The sequence below is a fragment of the Schistocerca cancellata genome, chromosome 6 (assembly GCF_023864275.1).
Source record: "Schistocerca cancellata isolate TAMUIC-IGC-003103 chromosome 6, iqSchCanc2.1, whole genome shotgun sequence".
NCBI lineage: Eukaryota > Metazoa > Arthropoda > Insecta > Orthoptera > Acrididae > Schistocerca > Schistocerca cancellata.
This window is the reverse complement of record NC_064631.1, coordinates 321,623,342-321,646,980: the sequence shown is the minus strand read 5'-3', so window position 1 is coordinate 321,646,980 and position 23,639 is coordinate 321,623,342.

The window sequence follows — 23,639 nt, the reverse complement described above, 5'->3', positions numbered from 1 at the left end:
CATTGTGGAATAGAGACCAGAATTTTGGTCTTATGTCAAAGCGGTAGGTGGGTCAAAACAAAATGTCCAGATACTCTGTGACCAAAATTGTACTGAAACAGAGGATGACAGACTAAAGGACTAAATACTAAATGTCTTTTTCCAAAGCTGTTTCACAGAGAAAGACTGCACTGTAGTTCGTTCTCTAGATTGTCGTACAGATGACAAAATGGTGGATATCGAAATAGACGACAGAGGGATAGGGAAAAATTAAAATCGCTCGAAAGAGGAAAGGCCGCTGGACCTGACGGGATACCAGTTCGATTTTACACGGAGTACGCGAAGGAACTTGCCCCCATTCTTGCAGCTGTTTACCGTAGGTCTCTAGAAGAGCTTTGCGTTCCAAAGGATTGGAAAAGGGCACAGGTAACCCCGTTTCCAAGAAGGGACGTCGAACAGATGTGCAGAACTATAGACCTATATCTCTAACGTCGATCAGCTGTAGAATTTTGGAATACGTATTATGTTCGAGTATAATGACTTTTCTGGAGACTAGAAATCTACTCTGTAGGAATCAGCATGGGTTTCGAAAAAGACGGTCATGTCAAATCCAGCTCGCACTATTCGTGTACGAGACTCAGAGGGCCATAGACACGGGTTCACATGTAGATGCCGTGTTTCTTGACTTCCGCAAGGCATTCGATACGACTCCCCACAGTCGTTTAATGAACAAAGTTAGAGCATATGGACTATCAGACCAATTGTGTGATTGGATTGAAGTGTTCCTAGATAACAGAACGCAGCATGTCATTCTCAATGGAGAGAAGTCTTCCGAAGTGAGAGTGATTTCGTGTATGCCGCATGGGAGTGTCATAGGACCGTTGCTATTTACAATATACATAAATGACCTTTTGGATGACATCTGAAATTCACTGAGGCTTTTTGCAGATGATGCTGTGGTGTATCGAGAGGTTGTAACAACGGAAAATTCTACTGAAATGCAGGAGGATCTGAAGCGAATTGACGCATGGTGCAGCGAATGGCAATTGATTCTCAATGTAGACAAGTGTAATATGCTGCGAATACATAAAAAGATAGATCCCTTATCATTTAGCTAGAAAATAGCAGGTCAGCAACTGAAAGCAGTTAATTCCATAAATTATCTGGGAGTACGCATTAGGAGAGATTTAAAATGGAATGATCATATAAAGTTGATCGTTGGTAAAGCAGATGCCAGACTGAGATTCATTGGAAGAATCCTAAGGAAATGCAATCCGAAAACAAAGGAAGTAGGTTACAGTACGCTTGTTCGCCCACTGCTTGAATGCTGCTCAGCAGTGTGGGATCCGTACCAGATAGGGTTGATAGAAGAGACAGAGAAGATCCTACGGAGAACAGCGCGCTTCGTTACAGGATCATTTAGTAATCGCGAAAGCGTTACGGAGATGATAGATAAACTCCAGTGGAGACGCTCAGTAGCTCGGTACGGTCTTTTGTTGAAGTTTCGAGAACATACCTTCACCGAGGAGTCAAGCAGTATATTGCTCCCTCCTACGTATATCTCGCGAACAGACCATGAGGATAAAATCAGAGAGATTAAAGCCCACACAGAAGCGTACCGACAATCCTTCTGTCCACGAACAATACGAGACTGGAATAGAAGGAAGAACCGATAGAGGTACTCAAGATACCCTCAGCCACCCACCGTCAGGTGGCTTGTCGAGTAAGGATGTAGATTTACATGTAGATCTACACAGTGAAGATGCATCTATGGCAGTTTTCTATTCATTAGAGGAGCAAGTCGATAAGTTGGTGGGTAGGATGCGGTAACTGAACACCAAGACGGCGGCATTGGTCTGCACGGGGTTGCAAGAACGAATAAACGAGTCGCTAGGGTTGGTGTAAGAGATAAACAATGTAATTCATACAACCGGTAACAGGTAGGGGAGCATGATAGCCTTGTCCTCACATGCAAGAGCTAGCGAACGTGTTAGGTGGTATTTGGGGGATGGATTTTCTGAAATGTTTTCAAAATACCCAAAAGTTTGAGAGGCCTGTTCCGGGAAGCCGGAGGGTTGTCAGTCACTTCTGAGCAGAGGGTTATAAGACATCACTAGATTTTCATCTGGAACCGCAAAATCTACGTGAAATACTGAAATAGGTGGTGAGCCCTATGCTGCCATGCCGGGATGGTTCATTTCAAAGGGCACGGCCGACATCCTTCCCCGTCCTTCCCTAATCCGATGAGACCGATAACCTCGCTGTCTGGTCTCCTTCCCCAAAACAACCAACAACCAACCCCATGCTGCCTGGTCGGCTAGAACAGTTGATGAGACAAGCTATGCGTAGTGGAGTTCCATTTGTTGATTTCAGGCATTATGTCACTAGGAATACCTTATCGGCGTTTACACGCCAAAGGTTGATTAAGGGAAAGTATTTTAGGATGCACGGTGGTGGTGAATTATTGGAGCCGGCCAGGGTGGCCGAGCGGTTCTAGGCGCTACACTCTGGAACCGCGCGACCGCTACGGTCGCAGGTTCGAGTCCTCCCTCTTGCATGGGTGTGTGTGTTTGTCCTTAGGATAATTTAGGTTAAGTAGTGTGTAAGCAGTTAAGTCCCATAAGATTTCACACACATCTGAACATTTTTGATTATGTAAAGAGGGTACAGGACTCAGTATGGTCTATGTGTTTGGAATTTACGGAGAGAGAATTGTAACTACGATCCCCGCTTCCTCATCACCTACTCCACTACATGATATACTCTTGCTACGACTTCAGAAAAGCATAGCGTGTCTCTCTGAATGCACTTAAGGAGAATGTTTCATTCGGTTATTATACATGACAGGCAAAGATGTCGTAAACATGCGTTGTGTAGTATAGAATACAGCTTAAAAAAACTGTGACGATGTGTCCCGCCAGTTGATGAGGTACACTAAAGGAAAGTTTTTATATGATCTGAAGCTGACTAATAAATTTATGCGAAACTATGTGTCATAAAATAAATATATTTACTATCTTGACTCACAAAAGCTTTTTTACTCGGTAACTTTCAATAAACACAGATCGCTTAGCTCCAGTTTGACTGTGTCAGAACAGAAAAAAAGTAATAATTTTGTGGTTTCCTCTTTTCAGAAAACTATGTCAACGAAATGTACACTATCTTCCACCATTTTTCATTTATTTATAAATTGGTAGTTCCTAACGAGTGTCTCGAAGTTCCGTTTATAGGGTGTCCAATTACATGCACGATTTGCAGTGTTCCTGCTGGATCAAATGTCAGAAAAATAGATTCATTTGCAATTAATACGGTGATTACATATAAAGCTGCTTTGTTAGAAAGTCTGTTATGCGGAACACGCTTTCTAAATTATTTCCTGCTCCACCACAAACTTGTGTTACAGTTCAATTACACGTGGGACCTTTTACCATACTCGACTATGGTTTTATGATCTATGATGTTCCGTTAATTTCATTGCGGCCTTTCCGGTGCTCCACGTTTAGCGTAATTAATTAAAATCTGGTCAGTTGTCGCGCAAACAGAACTGCAATCGTTTTGTGACGAGTACTGGGGCTGTTAGCGGCGGGCTGTGCAGTGTTACGGCTGCCGGAAGCTCTGCGGTGACGTGTGGGGCTAGTTCCGCGTTCTGCCGGCAGGTGTCCCGTCACGCAACATAACGCTGCGGGAATTACGGCGGTCGTGTTGTCACGTACTCGGCGCACGCGTGACAACATTACGTTAGCGGCCGGTCCCGTAGCTGTCCGTGCAAAAGCGTCCCACAGGCAGCTAGGAGCGCTGACTAAGCGGCTTCACGACAACGCTTCTTACACGTACTGATTTGCTCATTTCACACCAAGTGACGAACAAATGACAGCTATTACACGGAAAACTTAGATTTTACATCTCTGGTTACTGTAAAAAGAGAGATATGTAGGTGAGGATCACTTTCTTTCGAAAATACCATAAAGTTTAAACGGCTTTATAACATTATAACTGAAGCCGTTAGCTGTCTCACTGAATCTGTTTTACTTATGATTGCTCTGCTTAAAGCACACCAATTGCTTCTCAAAATCAACACACTTGAGCAGACCTGGGGCCTGATCATGTGTCCTTACTTCGTCCCGAGACATTGTCGTTACCTGCTACATATGTTTATTTCATTTCATTATTCTTTAGGAAACATCTATTTTCACGTCTTTAATAAATTCCTGGTTGTTTCGTATCAGTTTGTGCACCGAAAAGTGAATGGAAAAAATATTGCTAGATCTACTCAAACCAGAGTTGTTTTGTTGGTACTTGCTTATTATTTCGTAATTTTTTATCCATAAATGTGGTACAGTTGTTAACTGGGCCACAGAGTATATAATAATAGTCCTCATCTCAACAATCATTCGTTTCAGGACACAGTTTTTCTAGATCTGACCAACGCTACTTCCTGCCAGAATTTATACACTGCTAGATAAAATGAATGTTTAGATAAAAGTAAAAATGGTTCAAATGGCTCTGAGCACTATGGGACTTAACATCTGTGGTCATCGGTCCCCTAGAACTTAGAACTACTTAAACCTAACTAACCTAAGGACATCACACACATCCATGCCCGAGGTAGGATTCGAACCTGCGACCATAGCCGTCACGCGTTTCCAGACTGAAGCGCCCAGAACCGCACGGCCACACCGGCCGGCAGATAAAAGTAAATTCTTCATTTAACACGTTTATAAATCTGACTAAACAATAGAAAATTATTTCTCCAAGGTCCATACAGATTCCTAACTCCGTAAAGATAGTTCTGAAAATTTCTGAATGTGAATTTTTAGCAACTCTGAAAATACTTGAAGATTACGACGGAATACGTGACATGATTCCAGTACTTTATAAGAGGTGAATTACTTGTGAAACAAATGCAAGATATACTTCTACGTCTACATCTACATACATACTCCGCAATCCACCATACGGCACGTGGCGGAGGGTACCTCGTACCACAACTAGCATCTTCTCTCCCTGTTCCACTCCCAAACAGAACGAGGGAAAAACGACTGCCTATATGCCTCTGCACGAGCCCTAATCTCTCTTATCTTATCTTTGTGATCTTTCCGTGAAATACAAGTTGGCGGCAGTAAAATTGTACTGCAGTCAGCCTCAAAAGGCTGGTTCTCCAAATTTCCTCAGTAGCGATTCACGATAAGAACGCCTCTTTTCCTCCAGAGACTCCCACCCGAGTTCCTGAAGCACTTCCGTAACACTCGCGTGATGATCAAACCTACCGGTAACAAATCTAGAAGCCCGCCTCTGAATTGCTTCTATGTCCTCCCTCAATCAGACCTGATAGGGATCCCAAACATTCGAGCAGTACTCAAGAATAGGTCGTATTAGTATTTTATAAGCTGTCTCCTTTACAGATGAACCACATCTTCTCAAAATTCTACCAATGAACCGAAGACGACTATCCGCCTTCCCCACAACTGCCATTACGTGCTTGTCCAACATCATATCACTCTGAAATGTTACGCCCAAATATTTAATCGAAGTGACTGTGTCAAGCGCTACACTACTAATGGAGTATTCCAACATTATGAGATTCTTTCTCCTATTCATCTGCATTAATTTACATTTATCTATATTTAGAGTTAGCTGCCATTCATTACACCAATAACAAATCCTGTCCAAGTCATCTTGTATCCTCCTACAGTCACTCAACTACGACACCTTCCCGTACACCGCAGCATCATCAGCAAACAGCCGCACGTTGCTATCCACCCAATCCAAAAGATCATTTATGTAGATAGAAAACCACAGTGGACCTACCACACTTCCCTAGGGCACTCCAGATGATACTTGTGGAATACTATGAAGGTTTTTGCCGGCCGGAGTGGCCGTGCGGTTCTAGGCGCTACAGTCTGGAACCGAGCGACCTCTGCGGTCGCAGGTTCGAATCCTGCCTCGGGCATGGATGTGTGTGATGTCCTTAGGTTAGTTAGGTTTAATTAGTTCTAAGTTCTAGGTGACTGATGACCTCAGAAGTTAAGTCGTATAGTGCTCAGAGCCATTTATGAAGGTTTATAAGGAAGAGAGGCGAGCACATGCAATACGTTACTGCAGCAATAATTATTTATTACACATGCCTCACGTTTTACGTATACATCTTACAAGTTTTTTTCGTAAGTCTCAAAAATTCTCAATCACATATTTTCGGAACTACCTGTATGGAGTGAAGAAGCTGTGCGGTGCTAGGACAAACTATTTTATATTTTTCAGTGTGATTTAAAAACATTTTGAAGAATCTGTAAGAGAGAAACGTGTTAAGTTTCAAATTTATTTCAGTGTATTTTCACCTTGTCATATCTCAAACAGGGTAGTGTTCTACCAATCTAGTAATAATATATATACAGGTTTAATTGCTATTGTCTAAAAAATAAGATAAAGAAGCAAGCAAAATTAATTTCATAAGATTTTTGTGAGATTTTTGTTTCATTACTAGCTTTGCACCCGAGGCTTCAACCTTGTATGTGTGTGCCACATACAATGCTCACATCTCGTTCATCATCCTCTTGTTGTCTACCTTCTCCCCCCACCCTCCTCTCTCTTTCCATGTCCTTCTCCCCCCCCCCCCCGTCTCTGAATTCTCCTCCCCAATCTCACTCCATCTCCTCCCCGTCTGTCCACCTACTCCTCACACCTCACTGCCTCTCTGTGGCCACCTCCCCCCCCCCACTATCCATTTGCTCCTTCCTCCTATCTCTGATCAGCAATACCTATTTGTATAAATATCATCTGAAACACATTTTGCTACTACCCACACAATATGTGAGTCACGCAGGGCATGCTAGAGTAAGGTATTACCTAACTTTTTCACTCCCTTTCTGTCTTGCTGATTGGGCCAACAAGAAATCGAGTTAATGTTGCATTGTCACCCAGTACTGAGCTATGCTTGAAATTTCGAGTCTGTGGCTCGTCAGAAACTTAGTTTAAAATCAACTGAAAGATTTGTACCTAACAGACAGATGAACAAGAAAACAACCTGTTGAAAAATTTTTAAAAAGCAAAGCAAGCACCCAAGTGGTCAGATTTCAGTGCATCTTTGTACTCATACACACATTTGCTACAACGTTCTGTGTCATCAAGCACCAATGGTCAGAGACGAACAGTAGCCAGGCCAGCAAAATACTATCCCATTAGCAGGCTGCTATTAGCACAACATTAACACTGGCGTTTGGATTGGTGCAGTGACCAGAAAGCGTGGACTGCTGATGGAAGGTGTCACATTGTTTTCACCAATGGAGTACCGTTGTGCACTTGCCTGGATGACGACCACCAACAAAAAGGCGGTGGCCTCGTGGGAGATCCCATTACTTCGATGTTTTGGAGGGCACATCAGTGTTATTCCTGATATTATGCAGTGACACATCGTTTATGATTTGAGATCGTGGCCGGTAGTAACTAATGAAAATGATGGCACAACCATATGCCATCGACCTTTTGGAAGCTCCTATCTTACCTCTCACGTGACTGTATGGTGATGACTTTTTCAACAGGATATTGCTCATTCACATACTATACAAGTATGTACGCACTGTCTGAGTGATTTTGAGGCTCTTCAATGGCCAACAAGAGGGCAACTGTGTCGCAGTAACAGAAACCAGAATATCAAGGAACAGATACTACAGCGGTGGGTGGGCGACAGGCTGGTTAACACAAACAATGCTGTTCCTTAAGTATTAAGGAGAAGGATCAATGGGTTTTTATTTGACTAAAGCCATTCTCTAGAGTGTGCTGTAGGAGAGTGGACTGATGCCACATGCATCACCTTTAATAGTGTGATGGGGTTTACTCGAGAGATGGACAAAATTGCTTTATTATCCTTCTTAACATCAGACCAAGACTTCTTTGTTTAAGACGAATGCTACCGTAGCTGTGGTGATACTACTGTAAAGAGCCATAAAACTGTTACATCTCCATTGGATACTGATTGTGGTGCTTACTCTCTCGTAAGGAGTTGCTTCTTCTTAGGGTGCATTTTCGTGCACCATGGTGTGGTTGGTACCACAATGTATGAGCTTTCGAAAACATTCATGTCGGTTTTTCTTCACTCTACTTCCTTTTGAGACATAGCTGCATCTGCCAAAACTGATACTGCTGCTACTAAAGACAAACATGACGGATGTGGGAAGTGTCATTGAGGGTACAAATGTTTCTGACTTAAAATGATGTGTAGAATCGATTAACTTTCTAGGAGATAGAACAGCAGTCTCCAGACTTCGTTCCAGTTGGGTTATAAACAGCTTGAGTGGTGTACCTGCACTGGCGATGCCTTCCTAGGACACCAGAATAGTGCAGAAAGAAGTAGTTATATCATTCTAAAGTTTGTCAGTATAGTGACTAAAGTCAGATACTTAGGGTATGGTTGTACATCTGATGCTGAACAAATACATTCTGCATTAGATTATTAAGAGCGTTGCATTCTGCGTGACTGATACTTCGGAAACTCTATGGCTTTGACAATATAGAATTTTTAGTTGAACAACTGTGTAACAATCGGAGTGTGTGTTTATGCTCTACGATCATTTCTCACATGCCTTCCTGGTAATGACTCTAGGTAGTGAAATAACGCTTCAGAATTGATAGCATGGTTGACTTATGTGAAATGTTTCAAACTCCATTCATCTGGAGCTCCATCATGTATAAACCACACGTTTCTCCTGAACCATCTGTTACATCACAGCAACACTCTCCTGTCTACTATACACCGATAATGGGTGCTACCCTCCTTGACATGCTGACATATGGAATGATTTAGTGCTTTTGGATGGGTGATTTGGGTAAGATTGGTGTTGCAGGAGGGACTGATCAAGAAAAATGTTGAAGGGTATCTTACTAATGCGAGAATACTCTGCAGCGCCCATCCACACAGGGAAAGATGGCCAGCCATAATCGTAAATTCTGCACTATGATCGATGCACTGGAAATATGTAGATAACCTAATTGCATCAGTATAAGACACTGTCTGGTATACTTTCGTGTATGTGGCCAAATGGACGTACTATACAATCATCTGTCTGCATTCACAATCTACTATATGTATCTTCAAAGTAATGGCGCGGTGCTTTAGAGATGACACAGGAACTAAACAGCATTCTGCCATGTTACTGGATGGCTTTGAAATTACGGAACAACTGGTATAGTTTGATGTATATGTCAGAATGGTCATACTTCAAAGTCATTCATCTGCATTCACAATCTAGTATATGGTATCTGAAAAATAATGGAAGGGTGATTTAGGGATGATACATAATTTGGGAAGCAATCTGCTGTGACATTGGCTGGCTCTGAAATTATGGAACAGAAATTGATCGCTCCATCAACTGCATCGCCCCATATCCACAGTGTCTTTCCCATCCGTTTGCCTACCGGTATTCTGTTGATTACCTTATAATGATTGACTAATACCATTTGGTTGAGATGGAGGGAGCCTTGGTGGAACACTGGATGTCTGCTGCTTGTCACTGTGGACCAGGGGATTAAATGCAGAGGTCATCACCCTAGACAGTTGTTTGGAAGCATTCCTCAGTGCTGCAGACTCGTCTATTTCCATATGCTGCGATGCCCTCCTGATGTTTTTAGTTTTTTTTTTCAGCAATATGCTAACAGTACCTCTTTTTATTTCTACTACAAGGCGCATGTTGTTCAAATGGTTCAAATGGCTCTGAGCACTATGGGACTTAACGTCTCAGGTCGTCAGTCCCCTAGAACTCTGAACTACTTAAACCTAACTAACCTAACCTAAGGACAACACACACATCTATGCACGATGCAGGACTCGAACCTGCTTGAACCGCTCGGCCACCAGCGGCCGGCGCGCATGTTGTTAACGACACTTTCTGGCGATAGTCAGCAGTAATCATGTACATGTCTGCAAAATGAGGAAACAATGCTCTTCTAAGTGGACACGAAGACATCCGCTATCCCGTTGCTGCGGAAGATGAGATTAACTGTATAGGTCATCACCTTTGGATAGCCGTTGGCAACGCCATACAATGCCGCAAACTCCTCCAGTTTTTATATAATGCGATGCCTTTTACTTTTTTTTCAATGAGGAACATCTCTAAGTTTTATTTCTACCAACCTACGTGTTGTGAGAGCTGCACAGTTCACACCATGTGTTGTTTAGCTTCCTGTGAGAGCCAAAGGGTCGAAACGTATTAATGTCGGTTTAGCAGCTGACGCAGACCTCGCAGTAATGGTACAAAAACAAAGTGTATGGCGGCTTGCAAAGCTGTAGTTGTACACTATTTGGATGCGTTATATAGTAAAAAAAAAAAAAAAGGAATATTAAACTGCTTATGGAGGAGCGCTACAGGAATCCCCTCTTGTGATTGATAGTTTGTAGGATACGTTCTCTTTCGAGTATACACACATTTCTTTCTTGATACATTGGAAGAGAGAGAAGTGGTAAAATTTTGTAGCAGTTTCTATTACAAGGAATTGTATAACTAGTTAAAGTTTGGATGTAGATAGTTCTCTCAAAACCACACCGATATTGCTCAAAATACTAATTGAAATCGGCTGGCCCGCATCTCGTGGTCGTGCGGTAGCGTTCTCGCTTCCCACGCCCGGGTTCCCGGGTCGATTCCCGGCGGGGTCAGGGATTTTCTCTGCCTCGTGATGGCTGTATGTTGTGTGCTGTCCTTAGGTTAGTTAGGTTTAAGTAGTTCTAAGTTCTAGGGGACTGATGACCATAGATGTTAAGTCCCATAGTGCTCAGAGCCATTTGAACCATTTGAAATCTCATGAAATCGTGACTGTTATTATTATTATTATCACAATTGAGTGTTTAAGAAATAGGTGTCACCTCAAGACCTGTGTTGTTTCATACTGCATAATCTGTAATCACAAAGTAGACCACCATTCAAATATAGTTCGTTGTGGAATCTAGAAATGATAGTGTTTTTCGGCCGGCGTGAGCAGATTGCGTGAAACAGGCTGTGGTGACCAAATTGCTTACAAAACTAGAGTGCAACAATCTGCTACCTTATAGAAACTTTAAAGACGTGACAACAGAAGGGAACTCTGGAGCAAAAATGTCAACTGTAAGCAGGCAGGCAGTAACTGGTTTCGATGTAATGGAAGAGAGAGGGAGAGATGCAGTGAAATCTTGTAGGAGATTCTATTGTAAGACAAGCTCACTTGATTTGTTTCGTAAACGCCAGTGTAATATAGCATCGCATTGGTAAAACAGGACCTGCCATTGTGTGCAAAACAGCAATATCCTCTTTGAATTATAGCTTTTTGTGCTCGAACGTAAAATTATTGTCTTTTTTCCCGATATGTGAACAAATGGCTTGAAATGTTGTATTCTGTAATGCTATTTGACGTGTCTAAAATGTTTGTAATACACACATGCATGAAAGTTCATTCACAGACACTGATCTGAAAGCGAGAGACAGTATCAAATATGTTCAAATTTGTGTGAATTCCTAAGGAACCAAACTGCTGAGGTCATCGGCCCTAGGCTTACACACTACCTAAACTAACTTACGCTAAGGACAACACACACACCCATGCCCGAGGGAGGACTCGGACCTCCAGCGGGAGGGGCTGCGCAATCCGTGACATGGCGCCTCGAACCACGCAGTCACCACGTACCGCGGACACACTCAGCTCACGTAATTTGTCCATCGGACTGGATGACATTGCTTAAAACATAATTCTTCCTTTGGAGTTTAAACTAGCTTTTTCTTTATTCTGATGTTGGTTTCGCAATAACGAGGACATTCTGCAGTGATCGGTAGTTTTTGCAGCAAAATAGTGGAAGTTTTTTTTCCCAAACTGATGTAGGGTGGATACGCCTCTGCAGTCTGGTCATCGGTAGCCAGCTGCGGTCAACTTCATTGGATGTTGCAAAGTAACGAGATGCAAATTGCATCCTGCAGTCGAGTACAAAAATTATACCAATTTTGCTTATAAAACTAAAAGAAAATGGACTGCGCCTATTTTCGTGGAAAAGTGACATTTATTGTCGTCGAGATGTCGAGATTGTTTTATCCTTTTTAAAAGATGCTTGATTATACAAGACGCATTGATGTTAAATACAATTGTTAGAGTGCAGTGTTTCTCTCACTCAGAACTGCGTCCGCTAGCTGGCAGGGCTTCTTGAGGCGTGGTGGGCAGGTTCCATAGGAGGTCACAGCTGTCCTTTTAGACAAACAACCTGCAGTCAGGAAAGACTACATTTATCTCAGTTTTGTTCTGAGGGGCGCCGGCGTCGCTCTCTAGTTTATGTGTAGTTTTAGTCAGCGTCGATAAAGCTGAGCGCCCAGCCACATGCTTGTCGGGGACGCACTGTACTGAAGATTTCGCAATCAGATTGGTGGGAGGCTGCTCTGGGGTCTGCGGTTGTTTTAGGTGGAGGATTTCCTTTTTTCGAAGCAACAGACGTTCGGAAAAGCGATCTGGAGAGTTCTCTGGAATTTCGTTCTTATACCGGGGGAGGGGCGGGGGGGGGGGGGAGGGGGCAGGTAGGGTGTCACGTCTTTCTGAGAAAAATGAAAAATGTTTAATGGAATGAATGAAGCGTCTCGTTCTTGTCGTTTGTCTGTCTGTGACTAATTTCCTCAGACTGGAGTCAATTTATTAATCCCACCAGAAGGACCTCTCTCTGGACCACCGGCAGAAAAATAGAATAGGCCTCTATCCCTAGCTATTGTGAATAGGTGGAGGGCCGCGCGGGCTTAGCCGAGCGGTCTGGGGCGCTACAGTCATGCATGGACTGTGCGGCTGATCATGGCGGAGGTTCGAGTCCTCCCTCAGTCATGGGTGTGTGTGTTTGTTCTTAGGATAATTTAGGTTATGTAGTGTGTAAGCTTAGGGACTGATGACCTTAGCAGTTAAGTCCCATAAGATTTCACACACATTTCAACTTTTTTTCAATAAGTGGAGGGATGAGGGGGGAAGGGCGGATGATAACACTACCCCCAAGTTGGTTAGTTCGTGAGTGCCCGTCAGGGAGGACACAGCTGCAACTGTTGCTCCTCTGCAATCTCCTGGGGTCGGTTTTTTCGGTAGTTGTGTTGTTACACCATATTTTTCCCCGACCTAAGTGCATGTGTAGATTGTTTACGAGTGCTGGTTTTTTCACGACAATTTCGATGTGTAAATATAACAGTGACGCATTTTCCATCGGTTGCAGTAGCTCGTATTGACTCCGATTACCTGAACTGTAGGGTGATTGTCGAGTTGGCATCTATATCGAGCTATGACATCAAGCAGTGATATTTGGAGTCCCCAGCTGTATGCTTACAGGTAATATACGTATTAAATTTCTCACTATCCAGCATCTTGTCAGTTGAATATATTTCCTGAGAAAAACAGATAAATAAATAAATAAAGATTATACCTTGCACCGCGGTTCTTTCTCTGCCAGCTTGTAGGTGTAGCGTAGAGTTTGAGTGCGTGTGCCACTAGTTTCGAGTCGTATTGAGAAATTTTTTCCCAGCACAATAACAGCAGTTGTGTGGCGTCGTCAGTTTTTGAGCCCATTTGTTATTTTAGGTGCTATAGATATACACTCCTGGAAATTGAAATATGAACACCGTGAATTCATTGTCCCAGGAAGGGGAAACTTTATTGACACATTCCTGGGGTCAGATACATCACATGATCACACTGACAGAACCACAGGCACATAGACACAGGCAACAGAGCATGCACAATGTCGGCACTAGTACAGTGTATATCCACCTTTCGCAGCAATGCAGGCTGCTTTTCTCCCATGGAGACGATCGTAGAGATGCTGGATGTAGTCCTGTGGAACGGCTTGCCATGCCATTTCCACCTGGCGCCTCAGTTGGACCAGCGCTCGTGCTGGACGTGCAGACCGCGTGAGACGACGCTTCATCCAGTCCCAAACATGCTCAATGGGGGACAGATCCGGAGATCTTGCTGGCCAGGGTAGTTGACTTACACCTTCTAGAGCACGTTGGGTGGCACGGGATACTTGCTGACGTGCATTGTCCTGCTGGAACAGCAAGTTCCCTTGCCGGTCTAGGAATGGTAGAACGATGGGTTCGATGACGGTTTGGATGTACCGTGCACTATTCAGTGTCCCCTCGACGATCACCAGTGGTGTACGGCCAGTGTAGGAGATCGCTCCCCACACCATGATGCCGGGTGTTGGCCCTGTGTGCCTCGGTCGTATGCAGTCCTGATTGTGGCGCTCACCTGCACGGCGCCAAACACGCATACGACCATCATTGGCACCAAGGCAGAAGCGACTCTCATCGCTGAAGACGACACGTCTCCATTCGTCCCTCCATTCACGCCTGTCACGACACCACTGGAGGCGGGCTGCATGATGTTGGGGCGTGAGCGGAAGACGGCCTAACGGTGTGCGGGACCGTAGCCCAGCTTCATGGAGACGGTTGCGAATGGTCCTCGCCGATACCCCAGGAGCAACAGTGTCCCTAATTTGCTGGGAAGTGGCGGTGCGGTCCCCTACGGCACTGCGTAGGATCCTACGGTCTTGGCGTGCATCCGTGCGTCGCTGCGGTCCGGTCCCAGGTCGACGGGCACGTGCACCTTCCGCCGACCACTGGCGACAACATCGATGTACTGTGGAGACCTCACGCCCCAAGTGTTGAGCAATTCGGCGGTACGTCCACCCGGCCTCCCGCATGCCCACTATACGCCCTCGCTCAAAGTCCGTCAACTGCACATACGGTTCACGTCGACGCTGTCGCGGCATGCTACCAGTGTTAAAGACTGCGATGGAGCTCCGTATGCCACGGCAAACTGGCTGACACTGACGGCGGCGGTGCACAAATGCTGCGCAGCTAGCGCCATTCGACGGCCAACACCGCGGTTCCTGGTGTGTCCGCTGTGCCGTGCGTGTGATCATTGCTTGTACAGCCCTCTCGCAGTGTCCGGAGCAAGTATGGTGGGTCTGACACACTGGTGTCAATGTGTTCTTTTTTCCATTTCCAGGAGTGTAGTTGTGTACTTAAATCCAATCCTTACGACTAATTGCGTAGTTAAGACCGATCTTTACTTCAGTTTCCCAACCAACACAAACAAAATAAACGAACCTCACCTTCCTCTCCTGCATTTGGGCAGTTTCCATGTACTGTAGGTGCACATGGGCTTTCTGTCTAGAAGGACCAGGCTTCGAGTAACGGAAAGGGCACAGCTATTTTGAATTTCCCGCCAAAACCTGGATGGGGGGGAGGGAGGGAGGTGGAACATCTTCACAGTCCTGGGACAAAGAAATCCCCACCAAAATTCGAAATTCGCGCCATAATTCAAAATTGCCACCAATAGGGTAGGTGAAGAAGATGGAGAGTTAAGGGCAGGGATGGGGGGAGGTTACGAGGACCCAAGTGTCCGCCGAGGGAAACACATGACGTAATTGGGGGTGAGGATAATTAATATATCAATTTAATTAATTTGCATGCCAATTTGATATCAATTTGACATCAAAATTGCACCTGCACGCCGTCTCCCTACTACTAGCGTCGTCTCCCACTTCTTCGTTACCGAATAGTATCACTTATTTGTCGGCGCTTCTATATTTTCAAACTGAGAGAAAGATGATTAGCTGTGTGTAACATCTGGCAGCCACAGTAATATTTCAACACTATATCACGTAATCTGAACTGTATTTCATATCTAAATTGTTTTCCATGTTAACTGTATGGTTATTAATGGTTTAACTGATCCGGTAATGGCCCGCCGCTACTTCACAGGTGCGAATCCTGCCTCGGCCATAGATGTGTGTGATGTCCTTAGGTTAGTTAGGTTTAAGTAGTTCTAAGTCCTAAGGGACTGATGGCCTGAGATGTTAAGTCCCATACTGCTCAGAGCCATCTGAAACAGCCATTTGATCCGGTGAGGCAATCATGATATATTTACACTCTCGACCTGTGTTTTCCCGCATACCAACCTCTTATTGTCTTCTTGAAAGGGTACTCATCATCTGCTTGATTGTGTGTGTGTGTGTGTGTGTGTGTGTGTGCGTGTGTGTGTCTTTGGCCTTGGGTTATGTTTCTGTGAATGTGGGGTCAGCTTAGCCAACCTTTGTGCGAAAGTAAGGGAAGCCATTATGGGTCAGCGGAGACACCGGCGACCGATGGTCCATACCATTGGTACCGCAGCACAGTAGTGACGAAGCGAACACTTTCAATGCCCTAGAAATCATCGGAGAGCTAACACCTACTTTTATTACTTATTTTTAGCAATTTTGTGAAGGTGTAAGTTCAACTTAACTGAGTCTCTAATTCATCTCTTATTAGGTTTCAGATATTATAGACCAACTCGGAATACCTTGCATATATCAGCATTTACAATAATTAGCTTATTTAGGAAGTTCTATGGCTGTTTCAAAATGGTTCAAATGGCTATGAGCACTACGCGACTTAACTTCTGAGGTCATCAGTCGCCTAGAACGTAGAAATAATTAAACCTAAATAACCTAAGGACATCACACACACCCATGACCGAGGCAGGATTCGAACCTGCGACCGTAGCGGTCGCTCGGTTCCAGACTGTAGCGCCTATGGGTGTTTCTTTGTGGTCTGTAACTCTGGCAGACAGGTGCATGAGTCCACGCGAATGTAGAGTGTGATAAATTTTCTGAACCACTCGTGATATTGGTTGCGAGCACTCCACCTCTTCTTAACATTCCAGTTGTCGTATTAAAATCTCACTGTGTTTGGTGGAGATTTGAGTGAGTTTCATTGTGAGGCTTTTGCGTAGCCACTACAACGTGTCTTTTCTCGAAATTGTGTTCACGTTATTCTGCATTCACTAATGAATCAGTTTTCATTGTTAAATAAATACTCGAGCCCTTTAGTTCGTACTCACGTTCTTTCTTTGTCGAGATTTTGTAGCTAATCGGCGTTTCTCTACAGTGGATACCCATGTGGCTGCTACTAATTTACGATGGCTCCAACCCCAGGGGTTATTATAAGCAGAAAAGGATTTCTGTTCATTGTTTCTGAATTGTAATTTCTGAGACGGTCGGTGATCGATTGTCAAAGATCTCGAACCGCGCTCGAGGTCGCGTTACCCCTCCGCCTCGCTAGGAAGCAATAGAGTGGCGAGTCTCCGGAAATAAAGGAGCACGCACCGCTAAAAAAAATAAAATAAAATAAAATAAAATAAAATAAAATAAAAACAAGCTCTGAGTACTATGGGACTTAACATCTGAGGTCAACAGTCCCCTAGAACTTAGAACTACTTAAACCTAACTAACCTAAGGACATCACACACATCTATGGCCGAGGCAGGATTCGCACCTGCGAAGTAGCGGTCGCGCGGTTCCAGACTGTAGCGCCTAGAACCGCTCGGCCACACCAGCCGCCTCGCACCACTCGGCTAAGTGGTCTCTGCCATCACTGCTCTAGTTGAATCCAGATGAGTAGTATCTGCATCGCCGAGTCTGTTGTTGTGAGGGAAGATCCTGCGGGAGCTGTGTGGTGCTGCTCTGGCAGTTGGATGCATTAAGTCGTTCCTGGATCAACATAGTCAACCTTGCAGTGAAATAACCATGGTAGCCATAGTGGTTGGTTGACAGATGCGGCCTCTTAATGGAGATGCTGCACACCTGAGATCAGTGACACCAGACAGAGTTGTCATCCTCTTCCCATATTAGCCGCCTGCCGTGGATGCTTTCCGAGATATGTTTGCTGAAGAAAAACAGAGCAGCAGCTCAGTGCCTGGTGAGCGCTAATCCTTATGTCGATATAAGAAAGTTTTGTTTTAAAATTACAAGTTAAACTGTGTAAAATTCGTTATGTGTTTGTTGACAATACCCTTTAAACGTTCGTATTATGTTTACTCACTTATTTTAGTGGCCGGCCAGACTCAAAAGCACCCCCAAACAGAAGAACACCTTCGCCCTGTCACAGCTCAAACAGAATAGGTACGAAGAAGAGGACATCAAACTGGCGTCTCAGTGTCCTCAATCTTAGCTGTCTGTAGCCGTTCTCGACTCAAAGATCTTATATGAGATAATGTAGCACAGCAGACGCAACAGTTAATGTACGTAAAATCGATTTGGGGGCTCAGATATGAAGCAGAAGATTGTTCGCGAGCAATAATCACGTAAGAATGTAATAGATGGAAGACAGAAAATTGCAACAGACGACTTTCACACTGGATCTAGATAGTTCCCCTGGACGGGGTCGACAGGAGGCGCTTGGCATTCAATGAGCGCTGCAGCCCGTGGGCGATGTGCAGGCAGCGAGGCGGTGGCTACTGCGTGGGCGGCGGTGATGTATGTGCTGGTGCAGCGCCCGCGGGAGCCCCCCACTGTTCTCTTCTCGGAAGTCGGGATGGCACACCAGATCGCGTGGGCCGCATGATGAGAATAAGTCGCACCCAAATGCGAATCATGCCACCATTTCTGTGACAACTTCTTTCAGCAACAGTTCCGGATATTACAGTACTTCCACATCAGTGCACATTATCTTTCGAATGCTTTCTGCTATGTGAAATATGGCGATTCCCATTTATAGCTTTAGTCGTAGCTTTACCCGACACGTGTCGTAGTTACTCCCACATCCGCTGCACCAGAATCGTAGTTTTTACTTGTACCTCATGACACATTCTTTTCCCCGCATTATTCTGAGGAACAGAAATCATTAGCTTCGCCTAGATCAGTGGCTCCAACCTTTCTAGACTGGCGAACCCCTTCAACAACAATCTGAGTTGGGTGAAACACTAACTTTTAAATGTAAACTACTGGCCATTGAAATTGCTGCACCAAGAAGAAATGCAGATGATAAACGGGTATTCATTGGACAAATATATAATACTAGAACTGAGATGTGATCACATCTTCACGCAATTTGGGTGCAGGGATCCTGAGAAACCAGTACCCAGAACAACAACCTCTGGCCGTAATAAAGGCCTTGATACGCCTGGGCATTGAGTCAAACAGAGCTTGGATGGCGTGTACAGGTAAAGTTGCCCATGCAGCTTCAACAGGATACCACAGTTCACCAAGAGTTGTGACTGGCGTATTGTGACGAGCCAGTAGCTCGACCACCGCTGACCAGACGTTTTCAAGTGGTGAGGATCTGGAGAATGCTGAAATGTAGGGTTTCGCAGGGATCGAATGAAGGGTAGAGCCACGGGTCGTAACACATCTGAAATGTAACGTCCACTGTTCAAAGTGCCGTCAATGCGAACAGAGGTGACCGAGACGTGTCACCGATGGCACCCCATACTATCACGCCGGGTGATACGCCAGTATGGCGATGACGAATACACGCTTCCAATGTGCGTTCACCGCGATGTCACCAAACACGGATGCGACCATCATGATGCTGTAAACAGAACCTGGATTCATCTGAAAAAAATGACGTTTTGCCATTCGTGCACCCAGGTTCGTCGCTGAGTACACCATCGCAGGCGCTCCTGTCTGTGATGCAGCGTCAAGGGTAACCGCAGCCATGGTCTCCGAGCTGATAGTCCATGCTGCTGCAAACGTCGTCGAACTGTTCGTGCACATGGTTGTTGTCTTGCAAACGTCCCCATCTGTTGACTCAGGGATCGAGACGTGGCTGCACGATCCGTTACAGCCATGCGGATAAGATGCCTGTCATCTCGACTGCTAGTGATACGAGGCCGTTGGGATCCAGCACGGCGTTCCGTATTCCCCTCCTGGACCCACCGATTCCATATTCTGATAACAGTTACTGAATCTAGACCAACGAGAGCACCAATGTCACAATAAGATAAGCCGCAATCGCGATAGGCTACGATCCGACCTTATCAACGTCGGAAACGTGGTGGTACGATTTCTCCTCCTTACACGAGTCATCACAACAACTTTTCACCAGGCAATGCCGGTCATCTGCTGTTTTTGTATGAGAAATCGGTTGGAAACTCTCCTCATGTCCACGGGCGCCAACCTTGTGTGACTGCTCTGAAAAGCTAATCATTTGCATATCACAGCATCTTCTTCCTGTCGGTTAAATTTCGCGTCTGTAGCACGTAATCTTCATGGTGTAGCAATTTTAATGGCTAGTAGTGTATATGCACTAGGCATGCATAAAATTTCATTCCAAAGAAAAGGCTGAATAACCCTAAATTAACTTAACCCTAACGGTTGAAACCTAATGGCACTCTAGTTACGGCTTGAAAGTTTCACAACATGTAGGCCTTACTGCCATAATAAGTATAAGTTTAGTAGTAATTACTCAACTTTTCCTTGGAGTTCAATGGGAAGGTTGCGCCTGCTTTCCATAGCACAGGAATTTGAAGTCAAGAAACACAGAAGTTAAATGAAGTCTGAGATTACTTTCAGCACAAAGCCTGTTTTTGTATTTGTTTTGTAAACAGACACATGAAGTAAACGACTTTTCGAGCTAATATTTGTATGAAAAAAGTAATAAAGCCTCTATGGTTTTATCCGCTAACATTGGGAACTCCTTTAATGTTAATCAATAACCAATTAACGAGAGATCCGTAACATATCTGTAACTGAAATTAAGTGAAAATTTCAAGAAGACGATCTTCTCCATTTACACTTATTTTGGATTGTTAAACTGTTGACCTGCGAAGGAATCCAGTTGTTATTATTGGACACAGCAGGGAAAGTTTGTCCAAGACCCTTCAAATGTTCTTTAACTACGTTCTTGATATTTTCTTCCAACGAATGATGATTTTCCAACAGGAAGCCGTGAGGGGTATAAAAGTACTCGTTTGGTTATTACTGAACCACGTTTCGCAGAAACTGTTGTTATAATTACCATGACAATGCCGCAGTCACTAAGAAAAACAGTAATAGTCCAAACCCGCCATTATGGAAAAGAGTTTTCACGAACCCCCGATACTCTGCATGATTAAGCTTAATTTTTGTTTCATGCAGCAAAAATTCTTGGGTAGTGTGATAGAGTTAATCGTGGTACACATAATGAAAACTCCAGCTACCTATGAGGACTTGCAGAAGGCACACTGGGGAGCCAAAACTTATGAACACTGCCCACCACAATACCGAATGCCAACTTACAAATTTCCGAGCTCCTGAAGTAGTAGAGAAATAATATGTACTGAGGATCCGAAACACTGTATTGTGCGCTTCGTAGTCTTGTGTATTCACCTATGGAGCGCAACATAGCAGTGACTTTTCGTGGTATGCATTCGAAAAGTCCTTGGACGTGACACTCAGTAGTGCCCAAGATGAACACGAGTTCGCTATCATGCTTCCAAAATATCTGTAGCACGACATGACGACTGTTCTGCTGGAAGATGCCATCACCGTCGGGGATAAGTTGCCAGGTCTCCCATTTTTCCCGAGTCTTCTCGTACGAGGGGCATCAGTAAGCAAAGCAACACATTTTTCTCGACTATTTTCAGCCGATAAAATGTCGAACTTGTTGAAGCACATAATGGAATATTCCCGCTTCAGCCTCTATAGTTTCATGAAGTTCCGATTGGTGGCAGCGCTATACGTCGCCGTCAAAATGGCGTCTGCAATGGAATTGCGGTCCAAACAGAGAGATGTCACTGATTTTCTTTTGGCGGTAAACCACAGCATCACAGGTATTTATAGACGCTTGTAGAATATCTACGAATACCTGGCAATAACCAAAAGCACGGTGAGTTGTCTTGCATGGCATCATCATGGCAACAACTTCATTGAACTATTCTTCGTCATCCACCTATAGCCACGGGAAGTACTACATGGAGGATCGAGAGGTTATTGATGTAGCAAGACGTTGGCTCCGACCTCGTTCAGTGGAATGGTACATGGAAAGGGATACAGACCCTCCCAGAATAGTGGCTTAAGGCATTTACATCGGAGATTATACTGAGAAATAGAGTTTTTTAGCCAAAAGAGTGCAGAATAATATCGCGTGTTGGAATCCCGAATAAAACCAACCAGCGTTCAGAAAAAATATGTGTGGCATTACTTATTGAACACCTAGTATTTTGACCCTATTTTTTTTCAATGTCCCGTCTCACGTATTTTTCCCGTATTTCATTGTAATATTATACTAATACTCAAAGTGAGGAATCAGTCTGTGCAAGGGATCATAGTTTTTGAGGTGAAGTAATAATGAAAATACCATGCAGCGCATTAGAGTTACTGCCTACATTAAGTTTCGCCAGTGACATGCCATGCTATCACCACGGTCGCAGTTGGAGACATTGCTGACAGCGCCATTCGAGTGAGACCACACTTGCCCCCTCTTTGCGCTGTCTGCAATGCCTCACATCTATTGTTTCACGTGAGATGCAACTGGACGCCTTCACCTAGTTGTTCCTGATGTACTATGGCGAGGTCCAGAATAAAGAAGTTAGTTAAACAAATCTGCTGTCGGTCTGATGTCTCATTGCAATGTCCATGGATCATCTAACACTGGTATCAGATTATTGATATTACCTTCTTGCAGAAACGTACGAACCTTGCGACGTCACCTGGAAGCCTACCTAATATACGATTGGGTTTATTCAACTGACATGAATGTAATGTAAACCTATAAAATAATGCCTACAATATTATGAGTCATTTTGTGGAGTCTGATAATATTTTATGATAAATATTTTCCATTATTCTCAGAGATAAGGAATACGATCTTTCAACACGTTCCGTGAAAGCATGGAACTTCAAGTGTAATATACAGGGTGTTACAAAAGGTACGGCCAAACTTTCAGGAAACATTCCTCACACACAAAGAAAGAAAACATGTTATGTGGACATGTGTCCGGAAACGCTTACTTTCCATGTTAGAGCTCATTTTATTACTTCTCTTCAAATCACATTAATCATGGAATGGAAACACGCAGCAACAGAACCTACCAGCGTGACTTCAAACACTTTGTTACAGGAAATGTTCAAAATGTCCTCCGTTAGCGAGGATACATGCATCCACCCTCCATCGCATGGAATCCCTGATGCGCTGATGCAGCCCTGGAGAATGGCGTATTGTATCACAGCCGTCCACAATATGAGCACGAAGAGTCTCTACATTTGGTAACGGGATTGCGTAGACAAGAGCTTTCAAGTGCCCCCATAAATGAAAGTCAAGAGGGTTGAGGTCAGGAGAGCGTGGAGGCCATGGAATTGGTCCGCCTCTACCAATCCATCGGTCACCGAATCTGTTGTTGAGAAGCGTACGAACACTTCGACTGAAATGTGCAGTAGCTCCATCGTGCATGAACCACATGTTGTCGTACTTGTAAAGGCACATGTTCTAGCAGCACAGGTAGTGTATCCCGTATGAAATTATAATAACGTGCTCCATTGAGCGTAGGTGGAAGAACATGGGACCCAATCAAGACATCACCAACAATGCCTGCCCAAACGTTCACAGAAAATATGTGTTGATGACGTGATTGCACAATTGCGTGCGGATTCTCGTCAGCCCACACATGTTGATTATGAAAATTTGCAGTTTGATCACGTTGGAATGAAGCCTCATCCGTAAAGAGAACATTTGCACTGAAATGAGAATTGACACATTGTTGCATGAACCATTCGCAGGAGTGTACCTGTGGAGGCCAATCATCTGCTAATAGTGCCTGCACACGCTGTACATGGTACGGTAACAACTGGTTCTCCCGTAGCATTCCCCATACAGTGACGTGGTCAACGTTACCTTGTAGAGCAGCAACTTCTCTGACGCTGACATTAGGGTTATCGTCAACTGCACGAA